Below are 10,574 nucleotides of genomic sequence, written 5' to 3'. Positions count from 1 at the left end.
TTGTGACAAGTGTCCAGGTGCTCACCCTGACCCAGCTGTTTGCTTAGATATTCATCCCAGCAAACCCAAATCCAGCTGCGTACCCAGGTGTTACATCATGGACAGATGTTGACCTAGCTGTTGCTCTAAATCCAAATGTTTTTGCCAAAACCAGCTGTTCAGACAGGTGCAGTGAGGTGCATGCTTCAAAGCCCAATCTGCAGACAGGTGTTTCACTCACATTCAGCTGTTTTCTTGGGCATTCATCCAAATCGAGAAATGTATCCAGCTGTTCACACTGATACAGATGTGCCCGTGCTCCTCCCACGTGCCGAGGGACCCTTTTTTCTCAATCGCCAGAGGGCGGCTAGAGCCACGCCCACGACCCTGGGAGCCCCTCCTACCCAGCTGTCAATCCACTGAGTCTGGCCAATCAGCCCCCGCGACACAAACCGGCCCCGGCCCGGCGTGTGGCCAATCAGGGCGTGTTTGTGATTTCCATGGCAGCCGAGCGGAGCCGCGCCGCGGGCTGAAGGGCAGGAGCTGGCAGCGGCGGGAGCTCCCCTCGGCGATGGTGCCGGCCGGGAGCAGCGGCCGGGGCTCGGCGAGGGAGGCGGCGCCGACAGCAGCAGCCGGAGCCGGAGCCGTGACCCAGCCGCCTGCCTCCCTCCCGCCTCCTTCCCGGCGCAGCGCAGGTGAGGCGCTGACCCCGCGGGGGGGACCCCGACTCCTCCCTCCGCGGCCAACCCCCCCCCCCGTGACCCGTTATTCCCAGGTCGCCCCCCTGAGCCAGCCCCCCCGTGACCCATTCCCCCCCCCCGAGCCAGCCCCGCTCGCCCCCCGTGACCGTTGTTCCCGATCCAGCCCCCCCGTGACCCCCGCCCCCATTGTGCCCCCATGACCCATTCCCCCCCCCCCGAGCCAGCCCCGCTCGCCCCCCGTGACCGTTATTCCCGAGCCAGCCCCCCCGTGACCCCCGCCCCCATTGTGCCCCCATGACCCATTCCCCCCCCGAGCCAGCCCCGCTCGCCCCCCGTGACCGTTATTCCCGAGCCAGCCCCCCCGTGACCCCCGCCCCCATTGTGCCCCCCCCCGAGCCAGCCCCCCATGACCCCGCTTCCCGTTGTGCCCCCGTGACCATTTCCCCCCCCCCCCAGCCAGCCCCGCTCGCCCCCCGTGACCGTTATTCCCGAGCCAGCCCCCCCATGACCCCCCTCCCCATTGTGCCCCCGTGACCCATTAGCCCTCCCCCGAGCTAGCGGCGCTCGCCCCCCGTGACCGTTATTCCCGAGCCAGCCCCCCCATGACCCCCCTCCCCATTGTGCCCCCGTGACCCATTAGCCCTCCCCCGAGCTAGCGGCGCTCGCCCCCCGTGACCGTTATTCCCGAGCCAGCCCCCCCGTGACCCCCCCCCCATTGTGCCCCCGTGACCCATTCTCCCCCCAGAGCCAGCCCCGCTCGCCCCCCATGACCGTTATTCCTGAGCCAGCCCCCCCGTGACCCCCCTCCCCATTGTGCCCCCTTGACCCATTCGCTCCCCCCCCCCCCGAGCTAGCGGCTCTCGCCCCCTGTGACCGTTATTCCTGAGCCAGCCCCCCCGTCATCCCCCTCCCCATTGTGCCCCCGTGACCCATTCGCCCCCCAGAGCCAGCCCCGCTCGCCCCCCCATGACCATTATTCCCGAGCCAGCCCCCCCATGACCCCGCTCCCCATTGTGCCCCCATGACCCATTTTTCCCATCCTAGAGCCAGCCACGCTCGCCCCCCATGACCATTGTTCCCGAGCTAGCCCCCCCGAGACCCTGCTTCCCATTGTACCCCCCAGAGCCAGCCCCATTTGCCCCCCATGACCGTTATTCCTGAGCCAGCCCCCCTGTGACCCAGCCTCAGATGTCTTCCCTTCCCCCCCTCCCGTGACCTAGCCCCCAGCCAGCCCTTTTATACCCCAATATGATCCATCCAGTCCCCTCCCACACCTCTGAATCATTCCTCCATCACCCCACCAGTACAGAGGCCCCTTCTCCCCCTAAAACCAGCTCCTGTCAATCACTCACTGCCTCCTCATCCCTTTTCTACCCCATATCTCCAAATCCTGGTTTAGCCCCCCCCCCCCCCCCAGCCAGTCTTCCCTCATTGCATTCTGCCCCCATCTCCACATCCTGCTTCCCTCTCTCTCCAGCCCCTGCCACCAATGTCTTTCTACTCTCCCCATGTCTGTTTTTGGCCATATGGGACTGACAGCGTTTCATCCTAACAGAATACACGAAAGTGTCAGTGGTTGCAAGGGCCAGGAATCCGGCTTGCTTGGTGTCTCTGTTTGCCTTTGGTAGCCAACCTGTGTGTGCGCACCGTTTGGAAATATAGGTGGTGCTGTGAACTCTTTCTACAGGAGGTGATTGCTCTTTCGCCTGGGAAGAAAATGTTCTATAATTATGTATTTATTATTTGCTGGCCAACACAATTTCAAAGCAGGAAAAGTTTAAACAATTTAAGATTGTTTCTTCGAGGAAGTATACAAGAGCTAGAGCTCCATTGCTGAGTAACTCTAAGGACTATGCTGGGCAAATATCCCATCTTAAATGATAAAATAAGGCTTTCTGGAAGTTCATGATTTGCAGTAGGAATGCCCTGTTGTTCTATGTCTATGTACATACAAGACAAAATACATATGCATGTTCTCTGTTTACTAGCTTTATGCTAATAAAGCTTTGTAAATTTCATCATACAATGTGTGCACATTGTCCTTCCTTTACTCACCTAATTGAAAAGGGCTTTTGGCTTTTCAACTTTACAGCCATTTCTTCCCTTCCAGAAAAGGCTGGGATCAACCATTAGAAACTGCTTTCAGTATTAGCAGAAATGCAAATGATTTTCTAACAGGATTTGGCCTCCTAGTGGCTGTCTTTGTTTTCTGTAGAACTGGTTTCACCCTTGAATCTGAATTTTATACAGCATGTTGAAACAGGCAGGAGAATGGAATTTAATGATGCTACCTTTCCATAGCTGTCGGATGCTTAGGGGGAGGAAAGAAGATATAGTTAGTAACTTGGGTCATTTTGGAGAAGGAGCTTTACTTCTGTGTTATGGAGCCAACATTATCAATTAGCAATATTGTAAGATCTCTCCTAAAATTACAGGTTCAATTCCCAAAACAGAGTAGCTGTTTATTTCTTGGTTCCTTATCAGGACAGAAATCATCCTTCCCTGACATTCTAACTTTGAATTTAACCTTTACAATTATACATAAAACAGAATATTGTTATAAAATCTTTGAGTAACCTGTATATTGCAAGACCTCTGCTGGTTCAATGTTAATACAGCAGGGAATCCTAGAATATGATACTAAATAATAATAATAATAAAAATACTCTAAAAGTAAATTGATTTATTTTAACCAGTGCCTTAGGCGTGTGGTTTTAATCTATAGGACAGATGTGACTTATTCTAATCAGGAAAAAATTCCTATAAAAATTGATTAACATGATCCTAAAAGTGCAGAGCTGTTTTAGACTGTTTGGCCAAGATTGTCAGTTAAGCTGTTTAGTAGGAAGACTGTCATATAATATTGATCTGTGGGTATTACTTCACTATCTGAAGTTGGTATAAATGTATGCATTAGGGATGTAAAAGGCAGCTTGTATATAGCTGTTTCATAATCTTTTGCAGTATTACACTTATGTGGGCATAAGTCAGTACAATTCCAGAAATTATTCATGTCATTTGTATCACTTTAGAAATGACCTAATTACAGTTACATTTATTCTGCAGACTCAGGGAAATGTACTATATAAATACAGCCCTTATAAAATAAATTAATAAACTTCTCCAGCAGAATGGAACTGTATGGTACGGTATTTGTGCACCTGGGAGCTATGCAACAAACTACAGTTCTGTAGTCGCTAATGGGTATATTGCAGGTTTACTGTTGGAACAAAATGTAATATGGGGGAGTATGATAAAAAGGAGTGTGTATATAGATGCTGCATGTAAAATATGAAATATATTTCTATATATTTTTAAATTGGCAGTAGGCAACTGTTTTAATGTGACAAGATGCAATCATCATACTATCTGATAACTTTTTTTGGAATGTAAGCATAAACAATGTGTTCTAGAACACCCAAATATGTTCCTGAGAATATGCAATATATATAAATATGAAGTATATGTAATTATAGCGGAGACTCTCACATAATGCTATAGTTAACGCTGAGTCACAAATCGCATTATATTCTTGTCTTAAATATATTAATTAAATGGGCTTATCTGCTTTCAGATGAGAAGGGCAACTCCCCCTGATCCTAGTACAGTAATCTTATGTTTGGTGCTCTGTTTGGTACTTTTGTAGTTGAATGGAGAAATCATTCGGGTTAGTTCTTCACTCTTGTTATCTGGGAACAAATAACCATAGGTAACGATGGTTGTCACAGAGTTAGTAGAAGGTAAGGGTTGTTACCATGACAGATTGTAGGATTGGTGGTGGAGAGAGATTTTATGTTACAAACTGAAAAAAAAAAAAAAAAAAAAAAGGAAAAGGTCTCACTTTGTCCTTAACCCACCGATTGACTTTTTATGTATCTATAGCATATGTGATACATGCACCTTTTACAGTCCCTGATTGTTATGGGGCAAGTTACATTTAATGGAATCTGGCTATTTCCATGTATGTGTGTGTCTTCCACAATATGGAAATCTCAAATTCAGCGGTGATATAAATTGGCAGTGGAAAAACTTAATTCAGGTTTTCCTAGTTATGGTCAATTTTCTCACCACTTCAACAATTTTAAGAAACGTTTGTCTTGAGTATAAATGTGGTACTTGGATCTCTTTTATGTATATTGTAAGAGAACTAGGAGATTAGAACAATACATAAGAAAGTGATGGAAAGAGGCCATCACTTTTGTGTGTGTGTGTGTGTAAATTAGATAGTTTTCTCACTAGGAAACTGGATTAAAGTGGTTGTTATGTACTAGTCCTTTAAGTAAACAAAATGCCAGTGCCATGTAAATGGGGAAAGAAAATCAAAAAGGAGAGACGACAATATGATGGAAACAATCATAGAGCTTGGAGAGTCTGTATGGTCTGGAAGCCTGAGCATAGCATTAGAACTCAGGATCTCCGTATTTCTAATTCTGGTTCTGCTTTTGATTTGTGACCTTGGGCAAATTACTTAATTTCTCTGTTTCTGTTACTCAATCTGTAAAATTGGGATAATACACATTTAACGGCACTGCAATGATGTAATGAGAATTAATGTTTGTATAGTGCTTTGTACATGTATAATGCAACTGAAATATTTATTTTTTCAGAGTGAAGGGGAAGGGTGGTTTATAATGTCCCTCATTGGAATGGTCTGTTAAAAGAACCTTTCTTGAAAGGAGCAATTTGTGCAGCTGTTTTAAGTGGTATACAATAAATATTTGACTTATGTTTCTCAGTGTAGTGCTATAACATTTTGTTTCAGTTAACTTGCCTATACATTCTTCTTTGTGGTGAACATACATGAAAAATCAAAGGCAGGTCAGCTGATTGAATTAGAGGATCTGTGGAATTCCTTTAAGCCCTTTCTTTAAGTGTGCCTTTTGGAAAGGTTGCTATAAACTCATACAGATATGTGATTGTTCCTAGCATTTCATTACTGTTTAAATGGGTTTAATCTAGATCAGTGGTTCTCAATCAGGGGTACGCGGAGGTCTTCCAGGGGTACATCAACTCATCTAGATATTTGCCTAGTTTTACAACAGGCTACATTAAAAGCACTAGCAGAGTCAGTACAAACTAAAATTTCTTACAGACGACTTGTATGAAATGTATGTACGTTATTTATATTTCAACTGATTTATTTTATAATTATATGGTACAAATGAGAAAGTCAGCATTTTTCAGTAACAGTGTGCTGTGACACTTGTATTTTGTGTCTGTTTTATATGTATGTAGGTAGTTTTTAAGTAAGGTGAAGCTTGGGGTACACAAGATGAATCAGACTCCTGAAAGAAGTACAGTAGTCTGGAAAGGTTGAGAGCCACTGATCTAGATCACTTCCACTGATACCTGTAGGTACCTTTTAAAAACAATATTCCAAAAATATTTTTGTTTCAAAGGGATTTCTTAGGGATCTTCAGTATTTCTTGCAATCCTAATGGTCTTACTGTGTGGTGATTCCTTATACAAAATACTGAGTCAATAGTAATGATCTGAGGCAAAGTAGGGAAGCAAAAGGCTGGCTGTACAAAGGTACAAAAATAAAGAGCCAAGTTCCAGAAATGAAATGGCTGAGTTTAAACAAAGTGTAATTTGGATGAACGTTTTTCCTTTGGAGATGTGTTAATGAGTTCTGGGGAAGGGTGAAGCATGGTGGGCAGAAGAAAACGTGTCCCAGTCCAGTATTTTACTTCATGTTAAAATGGCTAATGCTTGTAATTAAACTCTTTGTAGATGTACTAGCTCAATACAATCTACATTTTGGTTCACCAGGTAACATTTTTGTTACATTAGCTCGGTGGTTTGAGCATTGGCCTGCTAAACCCAGGGTTGTGAGTTCAATCCTTGAGGGGGCCATTTGGGATCTGGGGCAAAAATTGGGGGTTGGTCCTGCTTTGAGCAGGGGGTTGGACTAGATGACCTCCTGAGGTCCCTTCCAACCCTGATATTCTATATTCTATGAACTTGTTAGTAATTTTTTTTGCCTATTGATTAGTCTAGTGCAGTGGTTCCCAAACTTTAACAATCTGCGAACCCCTTTCACAAAAATACCAGACCTCACGAACCCCATCCTAAAAATGAATATTTCCAGGGATTTTCTCCCTTACTTAAGCATAAATGATAGAAGCAGTGATCTTGGCAATAATTTGTTTTTTTTATGACACGCTTATTACACACTGTTTATTATTATTTATCATTACATTATGAAAACGGCAACACTCTTCCAAGATTTCACTTTTGTAGCTCATATCACTTTGATTAAGCCTCCTACATGTTTCATCAAGGAGTACCAGACGTGAAACAGCATGAAGGTATTTAAGAAGCCAACTCAAATAAAGAGTGCCTCCCACAAGCATTTGGGTCTTGAGCAGTCCAGGCAAACAACGCATGACTACAACAAAGCTTAAACTTGTTCTGCAAGGAAGTCATGGTCGCGGAGGTCGGACTGCTGGCCTCCGCGCCCAGAGTTCCTAGGGACAGTTCTATACGCCATTACAGAACTTTTTTCTGAGAACCCTGTGATACATTTCACAAACCCCAGTTTGGGAACCACTGGTCTCGTGACTTCTGTAGTGCCTGATTTCCTGCTGCCCACACAGTATTTGGTGGTGGGGTAGAACCTTTGTTCTGCACAGGAAGGTTTAAGAATCCTTTACAATAGGTTTTTTGCTTGCAGCTTAAAGGACAAAACTGGACTTGGGCGGGACTGGAAGAAAGGGTATGATCCAAGCGGCTGAGGAGCCTGCCAATTCTTCTGTGTTTGTTACCTCAGCTAGAGGCAGGTTTGACTAGATAGGCTTCGGCTCTTTAAGTAAAATAAGCAAGGGCTGTCCCAGCCAGGGATTACTTAAGCCTCCCTCTGTTGAGCAGGGAAACAGGCTGGTTCAAAGAACTAAGTGTCAGCAAAGCAGAGGCTTCTGGGGATTCCTATCTCATTTCCTCTCCTGCCTTCCAGGAGGTCTGGCAGAAGTAAGTTGCTGTTAAGTTGGATGGAAAGAATGCATAACTGCCCAGGCATATATCATCAGCCATTGCTATCCAACCGTCTCTTTTCTTAGCTCCAGAACATGGAGGAAAGGGTGGGAAAGCAGCTTGGACCTGAATGACCAAATAATTGGGGCACTTGGCCCAGCTCATCCTTTCAATCCACCCCTTCCTGCTGTATTTTTACCAGGAGATTATTTAGCTCCTTTATGATGTCACTCTCAAATGGGTTTCCTTTTACAGCTTCTATGGGAAGGTTTAGCCCAGCATCTCTGGGTAAAAGAGGTTAACTTCACCAGAATGGTCACCGGACTGCTCCTTGACCTCAGACCTTGCAGGGTTGAGATTTGTAACCTCTCGGGATGTGGATTTGTGGGCAAGAGCAAGTCCTGTTATTCCTCAGAGACACAGGCCAGGAGACTAAGGAGCAGGGGGAAGACCTCTTTCTAAGAAGGAAAGTGAAACTTTAGGGTGTGTGGGGTAGAAGTTTTCCAAGACAAAAGTAAATCCTCAGAGAAGTTGGAGAGCCCTATTTTTCCTTTGCAGTTGGAGTGGAAATCTAATAGGCAGAGACATAAACCAAAGAACTGCCCAGAACAGGGCAAAGCTATCTTGAATTGTCTATACCTGCTGAGGGAGAAACTAGTCATTGTTCTCCTGCCTCAGTCCCCTTTATCTGAGTCATATCAAGGGAATGAACGGGCTCCAGGGAAAATGACCAAAGGCTTGGTGGCCTGATAAAACAAAGCCAGATGCTATATGGCAAACCCTCCTCCCAACAATTTTCTTCAGAAGCACCTTGCCAAAAAACTATAAAGCATACCACTCAGGAAAAGCAAGATAAAACCCATAGAAATCTAAACAGTCATAGACGGCAAGTTATATGTCGTTCCTGTGCTCCACCAATACTTAGGAAAGTGGGCCCGGCTCCACCAATGTTTGGGCTTACCACGCTTCAGGGGGACGCAGGTTCCAGGGCGGCCTGGGGGCACTAGTGGGAGGCCTGGCGCCAGCAGTAAGTGACCCGGCCACAGCCCGCTCCACCCCGCCAGCTCCCAGTGTTGCTCAGGGGAGGGGGCGGAAGCTGGACATAGGTGGGGTGGGGGCTTGGGGGAAGGGGTGGAATGGGGGCAGGGAGGATGCAGAGTAGGGGTGGTCTGGGGCCGGGTCACTCGCTTCTGCCGGCACCATGCCCCCTCTAACCCCCAGGCTGCCCTGGACCCCGCGTCCCCTTGAAGCGCAGGGCCCAGGGCAGTTGCCCCAGTCTGTGCTATGGATGGGATGGCTCCGTTCTGGGCACCACCAAAAATTATATAAACCTGGTGCCCATGAGTACAACTACACTTTGTCTTTTTGGGAAGAGGCCCAGTTATCAGAATTTGATCCAGTGGTTCAAAAGAAGGAAGTGGAGGACAAGCTAACTGTTCCAGAATATTTCATAGAATCATAGAATATCAGGGTTGGAAGGGACCCCAGAAGGTCATCTAGTCCAACCTCCTGCTCCAAGCAGGACCAATTCCCAGTTAAATCATCCCAGCCAGGGCTTTGTCAAGCCTGACCTTAAAAACCTCTAAGGAAGGAGATTCTACCACCTCCCTAGGTAACGCATTCCAGTGTTTCACCACCCTCTTAGTGAAAAAGTTTTTCCTAATATCCAATCTAAACCTCTCCCACTGCAACTTGAGACCATTACTCCTCGTTCTGTCATCTGCTACCATTGAGAACAGTCTAGAGCCATCCTCTTTGGAACCCCCTTTCAGGTAGTTGAAAGCAGCTATCAAATCCCCCCTCATTCTTCTCTTCTGCAGGCTAAACAATCCCAGCTCCCTCAGCCTCTCCTCATAACTCATGTGTTCCAGTCCCCTAATCATTTTTGTTGCCCTTCGCTGGACTCTCTCCAATTTATCCACATCCTTCTTGAAGTGTGGGGCCCAAAACTGGACACAGTACTCCAGATGAGGCCTCACCAATGTCGAATAGAGGGGAACGATCACGTCCCTCGATCTGCTCGCTATGCCCCTACTTATACAATATACTTATACTTATTTGACGACACCTTTAGAAGGGCAGCAGCAATGCTGTTCCCCTGTTAATTCACCTTTGTAGAAAGTTGTCTCTGGCCAAAGAGTAGCTGCAGCAAAGGATTAAATTTGACGCTCACTTGCTCCTTTCTCCTAACTAAGGTTTGAACTTTAAAATGCACTGGACTGCTTAAATGCCTTAGTGAGCACCGGCAGCTCCACTTCTCTTAAACAAGGAAAGTATTATTTTTTAAATTGTTCTAATGTAATACAATGGGAAGTGAAACTTTGTTATCCTACTAACATTAACTTGCCATGTACTGGACTTCGTGGAGTAACTCCACTTACTGTGACTGAATTCATGACTGCACAGAATTTAACTGACTTCATATTTGTAGATATATTCAGTAAGTGCAATGTGAGAGAGTTAATCACTCACTTTGCTTTGTTAGCATCCCCTTGTGGATTCCTGGCTCTGGTGCTCTCTGTGAATAAATTCATTTATTTGTACTTCTGGCCAAAAGTACAAAGTGTGGCTAGGATTACAGGGGAGAGAGTTAAAATAAGCTCCACAAGTTTCAGCAAAAATTGTGGAATATATTCTGCAGTAGGCTTGATGTATATGTGGGTTTTCTATAAATAATATTCCAATTGAAGACACCTACAGCAAACTAATGCCTCCGATGGTTCGTATTATGGTAACCAGAAGTCCCTTAGGACAATCAGTACTCCTGACATGTAAATTAGACTATAACCTAAACCTTAAATAGCACTCATTATTCAGTTTGTGCAGGGCATTTGGCATACTATGAATATGAAATATTTTACATTCTATTTTTCATATTTAGATTTTCTGCTAATTTATATTTGATTTACCAAATCAATTGTA

At 45.7% G+C, this 10,574-nt stretch overlaps 1 protein-coding gene across 2 annotated transcripts in view; it reads left to right on the top strand.

Moving 5' to 3' along the window:
• Positions 1–441: 441 nt before the first annotated feature.
• Positions 442–10,574, top strand: part of TPST1 (tyrosylprotein sulfotransferase 1) — a 61,126-nt gene continuing 50,993 nt past the window's right edge. The window contains exon 1 of one of the 2 annotated variants that reach the window (XR_012155480.1): positions 442–674. The gene's annotated coding sequence lies outside the window, so the exon portion shown is untranslated. The remainder of the gene's footprint in view (positions 675–10,574) is intronic. The other variant, XM_073315996.1, reaches the window with a different exon arrangement.

Source organism: Lepidochelys kempii, chromosome 17, assembly GCF_965140265.1.
Source record: "Lepidochelys kempii isolate rLepKem1 chromosome 17, rLepKem1.hap2, whole genome shotgun sequence".
Taxonomy (NCBI): domain Eukaryota; kingdom Metazoa; phylum Chordata; order Testudines; family Cheloniidae; genus Lepidochelys; species Lepidochelys kempii.
This window is presented reverse-complemented; position numbering and strand designations above follow the sequence as displayed.